At 38.0% G+C, this 21,363-nt stretch overlaps 1 long non-coding RNA gene across 2 annotated transcripts; it reads right to left on the bottom strand.

The window, feature by feature from the left end:
- Window positions 1–16,622: 16,622 nt before the first annotated feature.
- LOC141553421 (uncharacterized) lies at window positions 16,623–20,916 on the bottom strand. 2 transcript variants are annotated; one of them, XR_012485454.1, is made up of 4 exons: window positions 20,817–20,916; window positions 20,452–20,505; window positions 18,398–18,792; window positions 16,623–16,770 (listed from the first exon to the last, which is right to left on the bottom strand). It is a non-coding gene; the product is annotated as an uncharacterized LOC141553421 (long non-coding RNA). The 2 variants fall into 2 exon arrangements; XR_012485453.1 differs by having other exon boundaries at window positions 20,452–20,579; window positions 20,817–20,912.
- Between the last annotated feature and the right edge of the window lie 447 nt (window positions 20,917–21,363).

Raw genomic sequence — 21,363 nt, 5'->3', positions numbered from 1 at the left:
CTTTGCCTTCAGACACAGTTCATTCTTATTCTGTCCACCTCTAATTCTTGTATAGTTGATAATAAAGCAACATTCTGAAAAAAGGGAGGCATAAAAAGAAGGGAAAATGAAACCCAGCATGTACCACACCCATGGGGACATTATCAAGTTGGCTATAGAGTCAAATTTTCCTTTAGGGTCTGATCTTGGGCACACATCTATTCTAATCAGTCCATCAGTTCTTACTTATTAACACTGAATTCCCTGGTCTCATATGGAGAGGCTTATTACCTCAAATCATTTCTCAAGGCTTAGAAGACTAGAGTCCATACTTCAGAAATTTAGGAACTATACTAGAATTTTAGTATTTTAAACCTGAATTATATTACTTTCGCTATCTGTGACTCAAATTTCTTCCCTTTAAATGATTGCCTTTACAAAATTTCTTTCTATATAATGACAATTTTTTGGTTGTCAGGGGGCCTTCTAGAAATCCTCCAAAGAAAAAGGGGATATTTCCCCCCATTGTCTCTGCTTTAGCAGAATTTCTTGTTATTTCCCTCATTTTAGTATAATAATGTAATCTCCCTCAAAAGCCCCCCCAATTTCTGGTTAAAAGATTGTTAGCTAAAGAGGGAGCAATGTCATGTTTATATGTCAGGGAGTGATAGAGTGTAATGGGATTGTGGGTTACTCATAATTAGATTCCCTTAATGGTGATGTTTTCTTTTTCCTTTTGATATTCTATATTTGGGCAAAACAATGATTATTAGATATGGTATTGGCAAGAGAAATTCTGCAGCAATAAGAATATCATGGGAGAACCTTCTTATTCCTGTGAGTTTACTGATATCCAACAAAACAGATCTCCAGTTTTGTAAGATGTCAAACAAGCACATATATAAATCCCCTAGTTGCTAAAATTGCCATATTGCAGTGTTATTATTCGGCTTCAACCCCCATTTCAGCTATGTAGAAAGCAATATCACACCCTCTGAAGCCACAGTGGCCACTGTTCATATGGCAAGATTCAAGTTCTAATCCCTCACTGTAAACCCACAGAAGACCAATATGTAGGTTGGGAAATCTGGATTATTATTTTATTGCCAGTGAAAAGCAACAAGATAGCTGCACTCTAAGTGAAAAATCTGCTAGGCTCAAATTAAAATATGAAATGTTTGTCAACAAATTTAATTCTACTCAATAAAAAACAAAATTATAACTATTATTAGTTATAGAAAGTTAAAGAAAATATCCAGGAAGCAAATTGCAAAATGTAATAAGCAAATGAAACATGGAAGAGCTAATTAATTCATATGTTTTAGGTTTATTTTCTTTTTTTACTTTTTTTTTTCTTTTCTTTTTTTTTTTTTTTTTTTTTTTTTTGAGACTGGGGTTAAGTGACTTGCCCAGGGTCACACAGCTAAGAAGTGTTAAGTGTCTGAGACCAGATTTGAACTCGGGTCCTCCTCAATTCAGGGCTGGTGCTCTATCCACTGTGCCACCTAGCTGCCCCTGTAGGTTTATTTTCAACCAAATTAATGATTGTATTGATATTGGAAACTACCATAGAGCCATATTTTTCTATCTTTATAAGTATTTATATACTTTGCAGATTTTACCTGACTTGCAGAGAACATGTCATACAGAGAACATATGCAAGAGACAGGATTTATATCCAGCACTTTTCACTGGCCAGTTCCAAAATCCTTTTTTTGCATTGTCTATCTCAAATAGTTTACACACACACACACATAAAGAAAAGAAGGGAAGAAGGAAGGAAGGAAGGAAGGAAGGAAGGAAGGAAGGAAGGAAGGAAGGAAGGAAGGAAGGAAGGAAGGAAGGAAGGAAGGAAGGAAGGAAGGAAGGAAGGAAGGAAGGAAGGAAGGAAGGAAGGAAGGAAGGAAGGAAAAGGAAAACAGGGGTAAAAGGGAAAGAAAGAAACAAAGAAAGAATATATGGCTCAACTGACCAGTTCAGTTGTGTTCCCAGTGGGACAACTCTACTGATAGAAGTTGTTGTTTGTACTTCATTCTCAAATAGGACTGTGACATCATGGAGGTGATGCCATGATGTACAAGTGAGTTAATGTACAAGTGAGAGAGGATCTGTGCAAGGTCATCAGACTCACTTTCTCCTCCAGAGACATCTGGGTCCAGTGGCAAGAGGTTTTTTTAAGGACCAAGTCTTAAATTCAAATCACTCTGGCTGTCAATGATTGGTTAACAATAGAACCCAGTCCAAGCTTCACTTGATCTTTGTTTAGGCCTGGATTGACTCAGTGTAAATGTAAATAGCAATTTTTTTCAGTTTTGGCTAGAAATCCTCAGAGTCTTCCCCTCCCGGATAGTTTTTATTTCTGTTTTTGATTTTTTTTTGTTTGTTTTGATTAGGTAAAAGAGACCTCAATTCTTACGTAGCCTTAATAATTGAATGGATGCTCCCTCAGTCAAACTGAAACTAATTAATAAAAAGTCAAAGTCTACCACTGCATCCAGAGCCATCTCCAGTTGTCAGAATTTATATTTTACCACTTTATCCAGATAGTTCTGGAGGAGAAAGTGAAGCTGGTGACTTTGTACAGCCCTCCTTCAGTTAAATCCAACTCACTCACATGATGGTGTAGTCCTTTTTGACAATAAAGGACAAACAATAATAATAACATTGCCATTCTAATTGGTTCTCTTCCTCAAATCTCTTCTCTTTCCATCTGTCCTAACCCCTGACTTTCAAATTGGCATTTTTAACACAAAGGTCTGTTTATGTCATTTTCTAGCTCAATATGCTAGAAGGGCTCCCTAGCTTTGGAGGAAAGATAGTCATATTTTGTCTCTAGCAGCTCTTCCCAAAACTTATTACCCATGAGTTGTCTTCATACCAAACTGACCAATTTGTGTTCTTGGCACTTAATATTCCATCTCATTTTTCCTTTGCAGCCAAACATATTTTAATTGTTTCCTGAAATTTAGTCTCTCTTCTCCACCTATAATTTCTTCTTTCTAAATTCAGTAATGTTAAGACTTATTTTTCCCTATATATTATCTTTAGAGAATGACTTAATCTTTCTTCTGTGAAATTCTTTATAATATGAAAACAAAGTTCTAACACATTTCCTTTTCTGTTATGCACTCTGATCATGTGTATTGAGCAAAATGCATAGAGGGATACATAGTTAATCATGAAAATGGTTACTGCTAATTTTTCCATATAATTTTATGAAATATAGCAGAAAATCATTTTTTGATATTTTGAAAAAATCTGTGATTTTATTTCTAGATATATTCTCCCTCCTAGTCCACTGACATATCATTAACACTCTACACTTCAGTAGGAAATTTTTCCAGTGCTTTGTATATATAATTAATACTTACTGATTTCTGTGGCCACCCTTCTGTCTATAAGCCTAGCAATATTTCTTACTGGTTCCTGGATGAGAAATATTTAGTTGTTACTGGAGGTATATCTAAACAAGAGAAAAAATTATATTGACAAATTCTGTAAAGTGCTTGGCAAATATCTAATTTTTGCTTCACAACATCCTTAAGAAATAGAGAATATTATTTTTAGTTGCATAAACTGAGGGCAAGCATATGTTTAGTGATTTATCCAGAGTCATAGAGCTAGTCAGTATGCCTGAGACTAGATTCAAACTCAGGTTATCATGACTGCAGGTGCACTGTTCTATCTACTATGATACTTAGATGCTTTTCCAGATCTTTGCTGGCATAATCTTCCGGAACAAAGAGTTACTCCAAGACCATGATGTTACTGGAGTACTGACTTTGGAAGTAGCAAGATCTAAGTTTCTTTACATTTACTGATCTCTGATACTTCCTCATCAATAAAATAAATAAAATAAAAATAATAATCTAATGATAACATCCAGCTTATAGGCTTGTTAAGAGACTGAAATGAATGTGTATAAAACACTTTACATGCCTCAATGTGCTATATAAATATAAATTGATACTATTATGCAGAATCACATTAAGACTTATGGTTTAGGAACAAGGAGAGTCATCACTTACAATACTATGAGTCATTTTAATATCATCAAATATTAGAGCCAGACTATAATCTAGAGATACTATAATTTAACAAGCTCATTTTACAAATAGATAAACTGAAGTAAGGAATGAGAATCCAAAACCAGATCTTTTTTTTAAGGACCTTACATTTGTTGTTTGCCTATAATAAGAGCTCTGAACAGATCCTTCTAAGCACAAACCATGAGTAGCAATTTTAGATCCAATATAACCCCTTTTGAGGAGCAGGTAGGTGGTGAAGTGGATAGAGTGCTGGATTTGGATCCAGGAAGACTTGAGTTCAAATTTGTCCTCTGACACTTCCTAGCTATATGATTCCCGTCAAGTCAGTTCCCTCATTTATAAAATGAGCTAGAAAAGGAAATGTCAAAGCACTCCAGTATCTTAGCTAACAAAACCCCAAATGAGGTTAAGAAGAATTAGACACACTTGAAAATAACTTCTTTGAAATGGTTTACTTTGTAACTGAAGAGCATCATTACACCATGTTCTGGGATTTTTTTTTTCGGTTTTGCCATTGTCTTAGAAATCTAAATCATACTTTACAGATAACTTTTCTTTGAAATTCAAAACCCCAGTCCTCCATATTTTCATCAGAATTGTTTGTTTGTTTGTTTGTTTTCTGAGCTCTATCATCAGCTTAGGAACTCAGTTGAAAGACCATTCAATTTGAAGTCACAGAATCTGGGTGCAAACTCTGATCCTACCAGTATGACCTGGAAATCACTCAGCATATCTGAACCTCAGTTTCCTTAAGTGCAAAATGAAGGGGGTAGACCTAGTGACTTTTAACTTCTCTTCCTGTTCTAAATCTAGAATCCTTAAGATTGTTGAACAATTCTCCAACTAGGGCCAGGGAAGCACTATTTTTTTTAACATACCCCATATTTATGTGATCTTTGAAATGCCATATATACTCATTGCAAATAAGGGGATAACTAGTGTTTAGTATTAATATTAGTAGTTTAGTGTTACTAAAATACATGGGAAACCATCACCACCAGCTATTTTCACGCAGACAAGACATGCAGTTTGATTTGGAGGATAAGAAAGTCATTCAAAATTATTGCTACCATTCTAATACATCTTTCCATAACCTATATATACTATATTGGCAACAGAAAAACAGAGTATATAATCGTGGTGCAATCAGCCAGGTCAGGAATAATTTTGGCATCTTTTATCCAATCATTTCAATGATACCCTTTTTAAAGCCAATAAACAGATCAGAAATGAAAAATCTGATTGTACTTTGTCTGATGGTGATTATAGTTCTGAAAAGAGTTATTATTTTTCTCATGTTCATTGTCTCAGAGAGACAGAAAACCTCAAGTCACTATCACTGTCATAAAAAGTATGTATGACTACTTCTAAGCTGTGTTCATGATAATGTATTCAATAAAAGAGTAAAGGAATAGTGAGGAAGGGGAGAACCCAGCCCTTCATGAGACACACTGGCTGACACATAATGAAGTATTTTCATCTTTTCTGCCTTATGCAATATGGTTTGCAAGATTTCCACTGGATCATATGATATTATTGGATGGATCACAGCAGATACTCCCAATCAAGTAGTCATATCCAATTGTGTAGGTTATCACCCTGGATCCCTGTGCTGATCTCAGATTCTTATAAAATTAGTTGATACTTGCCCTTTCACTTCACCCCTTCTGGAGAAGGGCTACTTTTTCTTTAGTCTATGATTTGGGGTAGATTGTCTTACCTGATAATGACTTGGCCAACACCCAACTTTGGAAAACTCTATGAAACAGTAGAAAAGAATACTAGTTCAGGACATGGGTTCAAATACTAATTCTCACTATTACTATGTGTGACTGTGAAGAGTAAGATAACCTCTTTGATCTGAGGTTCTTTATCTGTAAAATGAAGAAAGCATATTAGTTGGTTTCTTGAGTTTCTTCAGATTTTGAATCTAGGACTCCATGATACTTACTCTTGTTCTAATTCTGCTACAAAGAAAGGAAAAAATGAAAGTAAAAATGCAAAAAAGAAAAAAAAAAAAAACCACACCAGTCCTTGCTCTCAAAGAGCCTTTGATCTAATGGAAGGAGAGAACAGGCAATCAACTATGAATTATGGGAAATGTAGTGTTGTATGTGAAGATAATGTCCTAGATATTCTTATATCTCATTTAATACCTAATAGTGTACTGCCCATAATGTAGAGAGCAAGGTAGTGGAGGGATGCATGACACTTAGAGGCAGAAGACCTGGGTTCATGTTTTCAATGGGCAAGTCAGTCACTTTTTGCTCTCTCAGTCTGTTTCCTTATTTGTTTGTCTTTTTAAAATTTATTTCCTTATTTGTTAAATGGGTGTAGATTATCTTTGGATTATCCATAATATAGATTTGTTCACAAAGAATGAACTTTGGAAAACTTTAAGCATTTTGTAATTCTACATTTAGTTGAATGTTTATAGTTCAGAAGATAAATCTCAGATAATAAGATGTCATGCCAAATGAATACAGACTCAGGTAAAGTAAAAAACTTTGGGGGAATTAGAGGAGGGGAAAAATGATCTTCTATTATCTAACTATAGTATGTTTTTTTTAATAAAAAACACACACACAAAACAATTTTATTTTTTTACTCTTATATGGACAATTTTAAAGTATTTCATTTTAAAACACTGAAGATTTTCTAAATCTAACAAGGGAAAAAGGTACAAGTCATAAAAGGCTGGTTTTTCTACCTGTCTCTTTTCTATTACCAGAGAAAAGAAAGAAGGAAACAAGCATAGGTGTTTACTATGTACCAAGCCCGATGTTAAATCCTGTACAAATATCTCATTTAATCTTCACAACAACCTTGGAAGGTAGGTGTGTGTGCTTTTCTTTTTAATCATCCTTGATTTATAGTTAAGGAAACTGAGACAGACTATTAAGCAATTTATTTAAAGTTTTGTTGTTATTCAATTGTATCTAACTCTTTATGACCCTGTGGACTAAAGCACACCAATACTGTCCATAAGGTTTTTTTTTTTTTTTTTTTTGACAAAGATACAGATGTTAAATGGTTTAGCCAGGGTCATATTGCTAAGATGTATCCTAATCTGGATTTGAATTCAGGTCTTCCTGACACCAGGCCCAGCGCTCTACCCCATTGCTCGATTAGTAAAGTCTGAGACCATCTATAAACTCAAGTCTTTGTGATTCCAGATGCAGTAATCTATCCATTGTGCCAGTTAGTTGCATTTTCCAGAGAGAGATCTGAACTTTCTTTTTTCTATCCCTAGCTATCTGATAACTTCTTAAATTCACACTGATTAAGTATTGCCTTAGTAAGCAGTCTGGGGGAGTTTAATGGTTAATGATGAAGTAGATTCACATGATGATATAGTACCAGATTGGATAGCAGAAAGTCCAAATGTCTAGTCTGTCCTGGAATAGCTTACTTTACTTTTCTGTGATGTGAGAGGCCTAGAACTGTTTAGACATCTATTGGCAAAGGTTTAACTACTGAATCTCCAGTCAAAAAGTACATATGGCAAGCTTTTTATGTTTAATCTGTATTAGTAACATTTTCTTAAGTCTAGGCCATCAATAAAATAATAAAGGAACCCCTGTTTTTAGTGATTCCTGATTTCCAATGTGTAAGTGCTCATAATATAAATTTAACAATCACCTTTTGAGAGGAGATTCGAACTAATTCACACTGAAAATTTTAATAATCAATTCTTGAGAGTTGTTTTAAGCGAGGCTCCAGTGTACTCCTGAACCAGCAGATCTCTAAAGCCTTTTCTATTGTAAATTCATGAAATCAATCACAGAGTATATTTTCCTTTGCTTTGCCAACCAGATAGAAGCAAATTTTGGCAGGAGGAAGTAAAGTCATTTCTCTATTAAGGGGCAGTGGGGGAATCTGCAGGGAATATAGCCAGAAAGAACAAAGCTCTAACACCCAGCTCACATACTGTTCCATCATCCAATCTGAAACATTTACTTCTCTTTGTCTAATAGAGATATTCACCTCAATACCACCATCGTAAACTTAGTGTTTCATTTTCACTGCCATTGATAAACTCTGCCTTAGGTTTATAGTAATTTATCCATCAAGATTCCCTTCTGGCTGTACTATTCAAATAGACTCATAACACACATCTGGCCTCCTTAACTCTTCATCTAAATTTGAAAAGTAAATTTAAAACAAAATCACTTGTTTAAATAATAAAATATCCGCCATAATAAAATATTAGAAAGTGAAAGCCATGAAAATCATATTCATATTGAATGATGAAGATACTATTTCAAAAGCTTCATTTTTTCCCCTTAAATGTGAAGAAATCACTGAAACATTTCTTTAAGTATTTTGCTCTTTAGGTGTTAAAATATTATATCCTAGGGAAAGAAGATATGGTTTTGAACCATTGGATATATTAGTTAATGAAAAATCAATTGTTCAATATGAATTTAGTAAATAGCTAAAAGCCTCTAGAGTGGACAAACAAATATGAAAGTGAGCCAGAGCCTATACTCAGGGAGTGAATATTCTATTATGTCCACAGGTATGGAAATACAATATAGTTACCTAACTTTGAATCTATACATATAAGTTTTACACATGTATGCATGCACTCCTATACATATATACAAAATAGATACATAAATTATAGATATGTAGGTTGAAACACCAAGAACTGGAGGAATTAGAAACAATTTCTTATAGGAAATAGCAAATTAATTGAATATTGAAGGATCTAGGGATTCTAAGAGGAAGTTATTGGGAAGAATATTTGAAGCACAAGGGACTGCTTGTGTAGGCACCTAGGCAGTCAGGAGATAGGATACTAAATGATAGGAAATAATATACATGCAAATAGCATAATTTTGGTTGGATTCTAGAGATCATGAAAGGGAGTAATGTGAAATCATTTTGGAAAGATAAGCTGGATTCCAAATAGGAATGTTTTAAAATGAAAAACAGAAGAGTTTAAATTTTAGATTAGAAGCCAATTGGGGAAACCATTGAATCTTCTTGAGTAAAGGAATGATCAGACTTTCTCATAAGCCATGGTATCAAAGAGCAAAGATAGTTATCTCCTTATAGGGGGGAAATTTGACTCTTTCTTGGTTAGAAAAAAACATTTTGGAGATGTGCTGTAACATTATTGTTCTTCATTCACTTCATCTTATGATATGAAAAGAAGCAGGGATACAGTGGGGAAACTTGAAAGGAAAAATGGGATTTTTTCCATTAATAATCTGTAAATACAAAAGCAGTAAGTAGTCAAATCTCTCTTCTTGGGCCAGGGGGTTGGAAATTTCAAAAGTTTTACTGCTGCCATCTGCAAGGGGTTTTGATGCAAAGCTAGATTTGGTCTATTAACTAGTTTCAAATGCACCTTAGTATGCTATGATATAATCCATATCTCTCTTTTGCTATAAGTGTGACTATTAAATATTTGCTGAAATCTAAGTAGACCAGATTCCCACATACTCTGATCTTCTCACCATGGAATATTCCTTTGTCCTGTGTCTCCTTTAATCGGTAAGTTCCTCTGGAAACTTTCCGTGTTGAGTAAAAGTCCAGGACAAATATACTTCATTTCTCTCCTGACTCTTGTTTCTAACTCTTTGGACATTGCCATCATAGCTTGATGTGGGTTTTTTCTGTTTTCACTTTTTAGTTCCCTATCTTATGTGTTGTCTTTCCCCATTAGAAAGTAAATTCCTTAAAAGCAAGGGATGCCTTTTTTGTTTCTATTTATATCCAGCATTTAACATAATGTCTGGCCCATAATCAAAATCTAGTATTTAGCATCTAATACTTTATCTACAATATTCTCTTGAATTTTGTCCAATTACCCAGTCAAAAATGTAATGAAGCTAGTCTAGAATGACCTTTTCTTTATGAACCCATATAGACTTAGTAATCATTGTCCTTTCTAGGAGCTCATATTTTAATAATGTTTTCTAGAATTCTTCCAGAAATATCAGTCAAGATATATCTTCCAGACTCCATTCTCATCTATATTTTGGAATTTGAAATACTTGTCCTTCTTCGTTCTTGCCCCCCCCATCCTTCTTGTCAAATATCATCAAAGTTAGCTAACAATTATTAAGTAACCACACCAGCTTTTTGCATATTTTAGGATAAAGTTTGACTAATTCTAGTAACCTGAAGTCATTGAAGGCAACTGAATTTTATCTTGGTTTTCCACTAACTACTAACAATTTTTATTTATCTTTTTTGAGCCAAACATTATTCTCTGATGTAGAGAAAGCAGAAGCAAAATAAAACTCAAATAATTTTGCCTTCCCATTTTCATCCATTATCATCAATCTACCAATTATGAGGTAATATGGCACGGTGAAGAAAGCCCTGACTTGGGAGTCAGTGGGTATTAGTCCAAATTCTATTTCTGATATTCAATATTTATAAGGTCTTTTAATAATCATTTGACATTTTTTATTTGATTTTCCTCAATTTAAAAATGAGGGAGTTGGATCACTTAACCTCTGTGCTCCTTTCCAGCTCTGAATTTATTATCTTATGAACAATACTCCTCTTGTCCCAAACACAGTTTTTAAATCCCCTTGGCATTTTATGATTTTTTTGTTATTAGCATATATCACTATCCTCTATTTCTTCTGACTTACTACAGCTAGTATTATTTTTGTGAAACCATACAAATCTTCTCAGTTTCCTCCATTCTTTCCTTCCATCCATCTCTTTTTTAAATAATGCATTTATTTTAATATTGATTCATAATCTATTCTTTCTACTGACTCTCTCAGTAAATGAAAAAAGCCCCCCAAAAACCCTAAATTTGAATGTTACAAAGTATGTTTTTCATTACACTTTAAGTTAATAACTTCTCTAGTACAAGATGAGTAGTACAATTCTTCTTCACTCTTAGGAAATCATTTTTCTTAAGCATTTATTAAGTGACTATTATATATCAGGCAGTGTGTTACTGTTGTTTGTCCTTTATTCCTTAAAAGGATCAATGACAAGCAATGTGATGTCTTGACTTTTAATTGTATTGGATTTAAGTAAGGCAGAGTTAGGCAGAATCATGAATCTCATTTTCTTCTCCAGAGGTCATCTGAGTCCAAAGGCAAGACATAGGTCAGGATGACTAGAAATGTCCCTGAATGCAATGGGAGGCCTTGACCTTTTTAACTAAGATCTTTCCTAGGTCTCAATTTATTTCAAATAATACCCATTCCATAGTTAATGGGTAGGTAAGAATTGAGGCAAAAGATGGCTTAGTTTGCCTTTACCAAAGAATTCCTCTTTGAGAGGAAGACTTTGAGAGTTTGTTGTTAGTATGTCAAGGCTAAATCTCTATAGACAAAAAAAAAAATTGGTTCCTGATCTCTGTTGTTTACATTTTATTGGAGGAAATAACAGAAATACAAATAAATAAATACATGATAAGTACAAGTAATTTCTGGAGGTTAGGACAGGGTGGAGAGAGCAGGAAGTAAGTAGACAGGGAGTTAAGCTAATAAATTTCATGTATTAGGTGGCATTTAAATTAAGATTTAAAGGAAGGTAGGGATGTTAAGAGACAGAAGTGAAGAAGAGGAATCCAATCATGACAGGATGGCATGCACAAAAACATAGAATAAGATGATATAATTTTATACATGGGATTAGACAAGAGTGCCAGTTTGGTTGGAATATAGATTACTTATCTTTGCTTCTACCTTAGCTATGAATCTTTTTTTAAAAATTCTTAGGTTACCATGTACATCTACACTGGATTTTTTGGGAACGCTTCTTCCTCCTTCCTTGTTGTAAAATATCATTGTTTCTCTTTCCTCTTGGATGATTCTCCTTATTCCTCTTAACTATCTGAATTTTTTCCCAACATGTAGAGGATAGAAAGCTATAAGTGAAAGTATAGCTAGCTAGCTATAAACATAGAAACATATAAACATTTAAAAAATCAAGATATGGATTATAGAAATAGGTATAGAGATATCAATCAGTCTATTCCCAGACTTCTCTCCATTTCCTATATAAATTCAATGAGAGACTTCACTTCCTGCTAAGGTCCTCATCATTTCTACTTCAACACTGAGTTCCTCCCAACAGGTCATAATTAAGGCTATAATTATATCTCTCCTTATTTTGAAAAATGAAATTATCATTAAGACAAGTCACTATATCAAACAACAGCAAATTCCAGGTGAGATGGAAGTTAAGGTGAAAGGAAGGGCAAAATGGAGAGATGGGTCTTTTACCAGAACCAAGGAAAAGGAAGATAATTTTAATTTCCTTCTTTTCTGGAATGTAGATTTCCTTACATCCTGGAGCCATATCAGCAAACTCAGTTTTTGCACTTTGAGAAGAAGGGAGTTTCTGTTCAATTTTCTACTTTGGTTATCTTCAAAATAGTACAAGAGGTAGCACTCTGTTAATCAAATAACTAGTTTAAAAAGAAAGGTTTCTTTTTTTTTTTTTTTCCTGAAGCTTAATACATCAAAGAGATTTTTTTTAAAAAAAGATAGAAACCTTATAATTACCTGAATGGCACGCAGTGCCATCTAATCATACAGAATGATGAGAGTCTGAATTTGAAAAGTCTCTTTCAAAGAACTAGACCAAGGAAAGTTTTTGTTGTTATTTTTTATCATTTTTCTTAGGGCAGAAAACATCATTGTGTCTTTCTCTCTTAGTGTGTGTGTGTGTGTATTTTTTTTTTGCTTTGTTTTACAAATTTGTCATCATTTCATTTACATACTCCTTAACTAGCTGGTACTGCCAAATCCTGATTGCAGTACAATGGACTCAAATGAACTCTTTTATTTCCCATATGCAAGTAATTACTAAAGAATGGCAAAAGCTAGCACTTGAGAGAAAACCTTACGAGCTACCAGACCTATAATCCCCTCCTTGGTGAATTGTGTCCATCTACTGGCTGGGGGATTCTCATTATCTTCTGAGAAGGGAAGAATAGGTGCTGCAGCCACTCCACTCAAAGGTTAAACTGCAAAGTCAGAGAGTATGAAGAAATTCCAGTATCAGGACTTCATCCTCCATAAGACAACATCAACATAATGCCAGAAATTAAGAACTTCATTTTCCTTTTAGAGATACACAGAATTGAATGGATTTGCAAAAGAAGAAACATATTTATGATAGTCACAAACCATCCCACTCTCTCCTATTGAGTTGTTAGAAAAATTAATGTTAAAAGCATGTGCGTGAACATGTTCGTGTACACACAGATACAAACAGAACACTTTTTGGCTTTTCCTTTCAAACCCTTTCAAGTCACTGAGTGCTTTCTCTGCAAAATCTTTGAAGTTGCTTTGGCCTTTGCAGAATTTGGAACTTACTGAAACTCTGAAAGAATAAATGAAAGTGTGAGAAACAAAAGGGGAGAAAGGGAGCCCTGAAGCACTGGGATTCTTCCCACAGCTCAGCGTTGACACGAGCTTGGCTGAAGGCAAAATGAGCCTTGTTGGTTTCTTCTTTTTTTCCAGCCTGCTTTTCAGCCAGCATGACCATTTTGTATGCTGCAGAGGCTTGGAGGACTTCTCATCTGTGCACTTTAGGACAATGGGTATGCCAGGATTTCAGGGGACACCTTGTTTTTCAGATCTAACACCTAGCAAGCCACCTCTGCCTTGAGCTTGACATAACAACAATCCTTTGCGCTCCCCCTCTGGATGATCTCACCTTCTGGCAAAATCCCCTATAACTAATGTATTGCTTTGACCAGCACCAGGTGTTCTCCAAGCTCAGACAAGCATGAGACAGCTCAGGGGAAAAAAATGGTCAAGAAGTGCTGCTAGGAATCAAAACTGTCATATTTTTGCTGCAATCTCTCATTGCCAGGGCTCTAGGTCATTGAATAGCCATTAGAGTAAATATTGAGACCTGCCTATTCTATGTCAGTCCTCATGTTTGATTTGTCTCTTCTCTTGTAAGCCATTTTCCTCACTTTGAAATTCAGCTTCTGTCTGATTCCTGACTCTCCTGTCTCTAGCCTTCTTTGTTTGGCTCCAGACATCCACAGGTTAGAGACAGGTTTCATCCAGTTGATAATTGAGTAGTTATTCCTCTCTCCTTAGAGTCATTATTGACCTGAAATAATAAACTGGATCCAATAAGATCTAGGACTTCTTTGAATCTTTGATGGAATGGAATCCTATTGAAATCATTGAAGGATATGGAATCAAGATTGGAATCATTGAAGGGGCGGGGCTGGGGCAGATTGGAATCATTGAAGGGGCGGGGCTGGGGCAGATTGGAATCATTGAAGGGGCGGGGCTGGGGCAGGTTGGAATCATTGAAGGGGCGGGGCTGGGGCAGGTTGGAATCATTGAAAGGGCGGGGCTGGGGCAGGTTGGAATCATTGAAGGGGCGGGGCTCGGGGCAGATTTTTAGTTATGTTTTGAGACTCAAGTAATATGATGGAGGAAAAGTCAAGGCCATGACTAGAAGAACACTTCCATTCTTCCATTTCCCCATTGCTTTTATGCATATATGACAGCCGCCCCCCAGATTTTCACATCCCACAGCTGGACTTCTCCAGCCCACGGCCTCCCCTTGATGCTAGGATTTTTGTTGCCCCAGCCCGAGTTAGGCTGTTGGACGTGAGGAGGTTAGCTTAAGGCAAAGCAGCGCATCGGACTTCCCCAGGGCTGTAAATACAACATTCTGGTTTTTAGAAAACAGCCAAAAGGGAGGTGAATTTATCTCTTCATTTTTGAGAATAAAACCAGCCTCGGGGTGAAATTTCAAAATACGGTTAGAAGGGACTGGGTTTGAGCTTTAAAAAAAAAAAAAAAAAAAAAAAAAAAAAAAAAGCAGAAACAACGTTAAAATCGGATACATGGCGCTTCTGTAGAGCGCCGGCTTTTGAAGCTGTTTATAGTCCCAGCCTCCTGGCCGCTTTACCCCGGATACGTGAGAGGAATATTCTGCAGCGTCCGTCCGCACTGGCTGGCCGGGACGGCCACAGCCGCGCTTCGCCAGCGCACTACCTGCCTCCCCCGCCCCCAGACAGATGTTCTCACTGCGCTCTCAGGAACCGCGGCCGCTCCTCCCGAGGGAGCCAGTTAGACACGGGCGCGGGAGGAGGCTGACAGCCGATGGGCTCCCTCTAGGGGCGGATGAGCCCTCACGGAGAGGAGACGCAGTGGCCGGTTGCCAGGAAACCAGGCCCTCTCCGCCGCTCGCGGGCTAACAGAATAGGAGGGGCTCCTTTCTGCGCATAGTCTGAGGCAGCCCCCCCCCCCCCCCCGGAGGAGGGCAGTCTCCCGCTTTGATTCTCCGGAAGCCGGGAGTTCATTCCCGCTGACCCCACGGAAAACCTTCCTGCGCCAGAGTCGGTTTCCTCCTGGTTTTTATTTGTCTCTAGCCCTCTGTAGATGGGGAACATTCTGGTGAGAACCGCGTGTGGAGAACCGTTCCTCCCCAGAGCGCGCCCTCACCTCTGTGAAACGGGGGCGCTGAGGCACATCGCTAGGACTTTTCTATTTCCAGAGAACCACGATTCCATTTCATTCCACTACACGTGTCTCTCTGTGAATCCCTCTTCTTAAGGGGTTAGGAAGTGGGCAGTGGGCAGTGGGCCGCAGGCCTGAGCCCCTGCTCGGGTATAACGAGCCGTCTGATAAAGGGATGGATGAGTAACTATGACACAAGTGCACCAGACGGCCTTATGGATCCAGAACAGGAAAAAGGGAAAATGGGAAAAAAAACAATGTAAGGCTACTTCCGGGGCACGGAGAATGGACCCGAAGCTCGCTTGGTCTGGATCGGAACTCAGGTCCCAAGTGTAGCGGATGAGGAGTGCTCACGGTTTATTTATCCGGACCGCAGCAGCCCGCTGAGCTAGGGCGCCAGTACACACGCGTATTGCTTAGGTGCTATGGGTAGAAAATGAATCATATCCGGAATTAAATAGAAGGAGATGGAATTGGATTCCACTTAGGAAAGCGTCACTTTTTCAGGGATACCGTTCTGAGACCAAAAAAAAAAAAAAAAATCGCCTTGTGAAGGGCATTGAAAGTCCTCCACAATCTAGCTGCTCCCACCTCACTTCATAGTATATCCCGCTGGTGCACTATTCTCCTCAGTGACCTGTAGCGAATCCCCACATGCAGCACTCCGTCTCCTGCCTAGGCGCCTTTGCACAAGTAGATTATTGGATAGCGATTGTCCTTTGTCTCTCTTTCTCACCTCCCGGTCTTAGCACAATGATTAGCACATAGTAGGCCCTTAATAAATGTTTCCTGATTTACTGATTGTAGTTCCTTCTGTCTGTAGTACTTCCTCCACACCTCCACATGGGACCACTTTTTAGCTTCCTTAGAAACCAAGTTCTGCCTCCTGTAGGAACAATTTCCTAACACCCCAACCCTGGTTAGATCAGACACAGCCTCTGCTCCGGGATAACGTGCCATCTAGTAAAGGGTGGATGAATCACTAATACAGAATAGTGAATGGGCTGCGCTTTCTGACGCAACGGGGAAAGAGAAATGTTTGGAAAAGTAGAATTTAAGGCGAATCCAGACACACAATGGAACGCGTGAGAGTGCTCAGCAACTAGCACAATATCACTCTTGAAATTACTCTTTTCATGCTTTATATGCATTTATTGCTGCACATTTTTAACTCCCCAGCAGCTCCTCTTTGCTTTTGGTCTGTGTGTGCCCTGTTGTTCGGTTGTTCAGTGGTCCCACTCTGCGGACTGTGTGAAGTCAAAACTCGTGGTTTTCCTGGCAAAGGTGCCGCCGTGAGCTGCTGCGTCATTCTCCTGTGAATTAAGGCAAACAGAGATTACCCAGCTAGTAAGTACCTGAGGCTGGATTTGAACACTCAAGCCTAGCTCCCGGTCCACTAAGTCAGAATAGTAAGCACTTAATACATGTTTGTTGAGTTTAATTTAATTTAAATCTCAATATTCTCTCCATGATGTCAATTAACTGTGAATTATCACGAAAGGCTAGAACCTCCAAAGAACAACAATCACCCGTGCTCCCAGAAGTCCCCGGAGTAACCTACAGGGGCTAGTAAGCTTCCTCAGATTCCTAACCACATGCAGAGTGCTCCGCCAGGGGAGAAAAGTGAGTGGGAGCCGTTCACCTGCATGGGAGGCAGCCCAAGGGAAGAAGCATTTGACATCTGGTAGCTTCCTATGTTAACTCATTATTCTTGTTAACTAGGTGATAACCTCATTTTTCCCTGTGCTGCTGGAGGATGGAAGTACTGTGAGTACCCACTCCATTCTGGCAGTGTGAGACAAAGCCTTGCTGGCACCTTTCTAGGTTGACTGCCGCGAGACATGTGCATGAGAAGTAGGCTGACAAACAACTCTGGAAACTTGTGTGGCTGGAAAATGGGGGAGGCGTACACAGGGAGAATGGAGGATAATAGATGGACGCCCTGATTATTACTTCGGCATTCATCAGTCTATGTTAAAAAATAAACAAATAAATAAATAAAGTAAAATGATGTAAAAAGGGCCCAAGTGAGACCTCTAGCAATACTGGGTGGGTATTTGGGGAGGATCACCGGATGACCTAAAGATCACACAATGAGATAGTGCAGAAGGATCACAGGAAGAGAGAATCATAGATTCTGAGTTGAAAGAATGAACAGAAATTATTTATTTTATTCCTTTCACTCCACAAGGCGAGGCCAGAAAAGTCATTGCAGGGGGCCGCATAAACGTCCTCAGTGGTTCAGAGACCACTCCCCAGCCCGTTATCCATACCTTCTCCTTTCTCAATGAGGAAGTTGGCTCCATGATCTACCAGCTGTGGCTTTGCCCCTTCATGGCTCAAGCAGAGTCACAGGTGGTTTATGCTACTAGGGAAATGAGCTAATATAATTAGAACCAATCAGCGACTGTTGTCCATTATGAAAAGCAAGACTGACGCTGCCACACATGATTCTGGACCTCTGCATTAGTATGCATTTCTATTTATAGAATTTTTAAGAAATGCCCCAAATGCCCATGATTTTGGGCAATCCTATGCTTCTTGTCTCCTGATTCCCAATGCCAGATTCAGCCTTAGATGGAGGTGACCACATAAATGGAAGAATTTGAGAAGGAAGGAGTATAAGGGGGAAAACCCATTTATCAAGAATCTACTGTGTTTAAGTACAATGCACCAGGAGAAAGTCCACATTTTAGAAATTAGCAGCTAACATGTTTGAGCTAGCTAAAGGCAAAATCCCATAGAATAAAATATAGCATAAGCCCTAGGGAAAATCTGAAAGTGCTGGAGGAATCATGCAAAGTGGAAAGTTAGAAAAGGGCCCACAATTTCCTAAATATTCAGTGGTCCGGCTCTGCCAGTTCCTAATACCACCATTTCTCTCTTTCTTTCTGCTGCTGGCTGACCCATCCCTGTTCCTCTCCCCTTCATCCTACTCACCCTTCCTAATTCTGCTATTTCCAAGGTAACATCTAAAAGCATGTGCTCGTCTTCTGTTTGCACCTGCGATTGCCACAGGCTGACAGGATCTGGGGAGGTTACATGGAACGAGTCATGGATTCGTCGTGCCAAAAAGAATGTGTGATCGGACCGAGATGGGCAGGAGAGCAGTGAGCCAGTGACCAGAAGCAGCTCAGTGAGTCAGGCAGAGAACAGCAGCACCAGCAGCAGTCCAGGGACAGCAGTGGCCCAGAGCCTCCATTTATAATGACTACAGCTCAGTGCCAGCAGCTCAGGCCCACCTCTCTGCTCTAGGGACGGTTCTTTTTGGTTTGAAACACTTGGACATCACAAAGAGTAGATTCTGAATACTTCGGCTGTATAACCTGAGGCATCTGTTAAAACCAAGCAAAACCAAAGAACCTGAAACGAATTCTGAGCTTTCCAAACACCTGTGAGTCAGACCAGGCAGAATCCTCCCCATCTTCACAAGCACAGATGAGCTTGAACCTTCTGGGCATTTTAGCAGTTTACCATCTGCACAGATAACCTTTTTCTATAATACAGAAAATCTTGTAGGAGGATGTAAAATCCAGGCACCAAGATAAGGAAACATGTTTACACCTGCTACATCTGTTCAAGAGTTTCCAGGCTCCATTACACTTTTGACTTTCAACAATTCTTTTCTTGGTCATGAGCCATACTTGTAAAAACACTCTTGAACTTTCCCAAGTTTCACAGATGCTTCATAAAAATACAAGAAGAACATACTGAAATCAAACTTTAAACTCTCCTAGTCAAGTTTTATGTTTCTAGGGAGTGCTGCTGCCATCCATGTCCCTTTATTCTGGCCAGCCTCAGAGTCCAAGACATCACCAATAAAGTAAAGTATCCCCTGGAGGAAGGCAACAAATTCACAAAAAAATGGAGACCGTGTTTGTGTCAGTGCTTATTGGAAAAGAAAACCTTTAAATAAATCTATTGCATGAAAACAGTAAAACAAGACCAGTTTACCCCCAGTCAAGGAAGAACATACTGTTCTTACCAGCCACTTACTTGCTTTGTTAATTGAGTAGGGTACCCCAGAATATTCACTCAAGAATCAAGCAAGCTGGGAGAAATAATCAGTGGGGGTCAATTAAGTTATTCCATAAGAGTTGGGGATGGGTAGGACAGAGTAAAAGAGACCAGGAAATTATTATATTCTACCTAAGAGGTATCCCAATCTTGCCTAAAGAAGGTACCACTTACAAACTGCTTAGAAGAACTTTTGCTGGAGGAAGAAAAGTCCTTATAGTAATTGTTCTGTTTATGTTTATTTTTTTTCTGAGTGCCTGATTCTGTCAAAAATGGGGAGCTTTTGGTATTTAGCTATCCAATAAAAGTAAATATTCGGATAATGTTTTCATGTCTTTGTGAATAATGCTAAGTCAAACAATAAGCATTTATTAACTGCCAACTTTGTACCAGATATTTTGAGCAATCAGTTCTAAGCACTGATCCCAATTTTCATAGTAGGGGACTATACTAGGTGCTAGAGTTAGTAATTTTTACATTATCAAAATGTACAAATCTAGATGCACAGGAAAAGGATGCCCCAGGTCATGAGGCCTAGGGGGGTTAGGTGATTTATTTAAGGTCATATATGTAATAACTTTCAAGGTGTGATCTGAACCCAGGTTTTCTGAATTTAAAATGCTCTTTCTACTGTACTATACTAGATTCTCTTTAGCCTAATTAAATAGGAATGCTATTTCTGAATCTATTCTTCTGGCCAGACAAAATAATATATGTGTGTGTGTATGTGTATGTGTGTGTGTGTGTATATACTATGTATATGTATGACTATACACACAAATATATGTGTGTGTATGTGTGTGTGTGTATATACTATGTATATGTATGACTATACACACCAATATATGTGTGTATATATAGAAAGATGATAGAAAGATGGATGGATAGATAGTTATGTGTATATATTTCAGCTAGGTAGTGCAGTGGAGGGTGGAAGACTCACCTTGCTGAGTTCAAATGTGGTCTCAGATACTTACCAGCTGTGTATACTTAGACAAGTCACGTAACCCTGTTTGCCTCAGTTTCCTCATCTGTACAATTGGAGATGGAGAAAGTAATTGCAAATCATGCCAGTATCTAGGCCAAGAAAACCTGAAATAGAGTCCTGCAATAATCAGACAAGAATGAAAAATGATTATGTGTTTATATATATACATGTTCATGCACATAATATGTATATAGTTCTTTACAATTTACATTGCATATCCACGTCTATTGTCTCATTTCATTCTCACAAGGGCTCTGTTAGGTAGGAATAAGGAGTGGTTTTTATCTCTCATGTCTAGAAAAGAAAGCAAAGGTTTAATTAGTGATCAATCAACAGCAGTTATTAAGCACTTACTATAAGTCAGGAGCAATACCAGGTATTTGGAAACACAAAAAGAAATAAAATGAGAAGCATTTCTGTAAAGGGCTAGAACTGACAATGCACTTGGATAATGAAGCACGTGAGACTAATTGCCAATTGGAAGGTTCCCTATTAACTTGTTTGAAGGTTGACCCTCCCCAACTGTTCTGTGCTGACTTGATTAGTGGGACAAAGAGGGGGAAGTGACGTGTGTGGGAGGAGTAGGAGGAGGGAGAATTGAGACTCAGACGCTAAGTCAGTCTCTGGTGGCATTGGAGGGAGGAAGGTGTGTTCGAGGTTGCTAGACCTAACCCCCTGACCTTGACCATAAAAGATCAAGAATAAAGACATTTAGTCATCCTGACTCCAGCTGATTTCTGGGAAGACAGAGTTCCAGCACGTTTCTATCAAGATGCTTGCATTCTGCTGGAAAACAATATATTTATTATAAATATAAAACATACATAAGGGTGAGTTGTCCAAGGTTGAATAGTTGCTGAGCTGTGGCACTAGCAAGATCTTTTCATTTGGAATCTGGTGC

This window comes from Sminthopsis crassicaudata, chromosome 1 (assembly GCF_048593235.1).
Source record: "Sminthopsis crassicaudata isolate SCR6 chromosome 1, ASM4859323v1, whole genome shotgun sequence".
NCBI lineage: Eukaryota > Metazoa > Chordata > Mammalia > Dasyuromorphia > Dasyuridae > Sminthopsis > Sminthopsis crassicaudata.
This window is presented reverse-complemented; position numbering and strand designations above follow the sequence as displayed.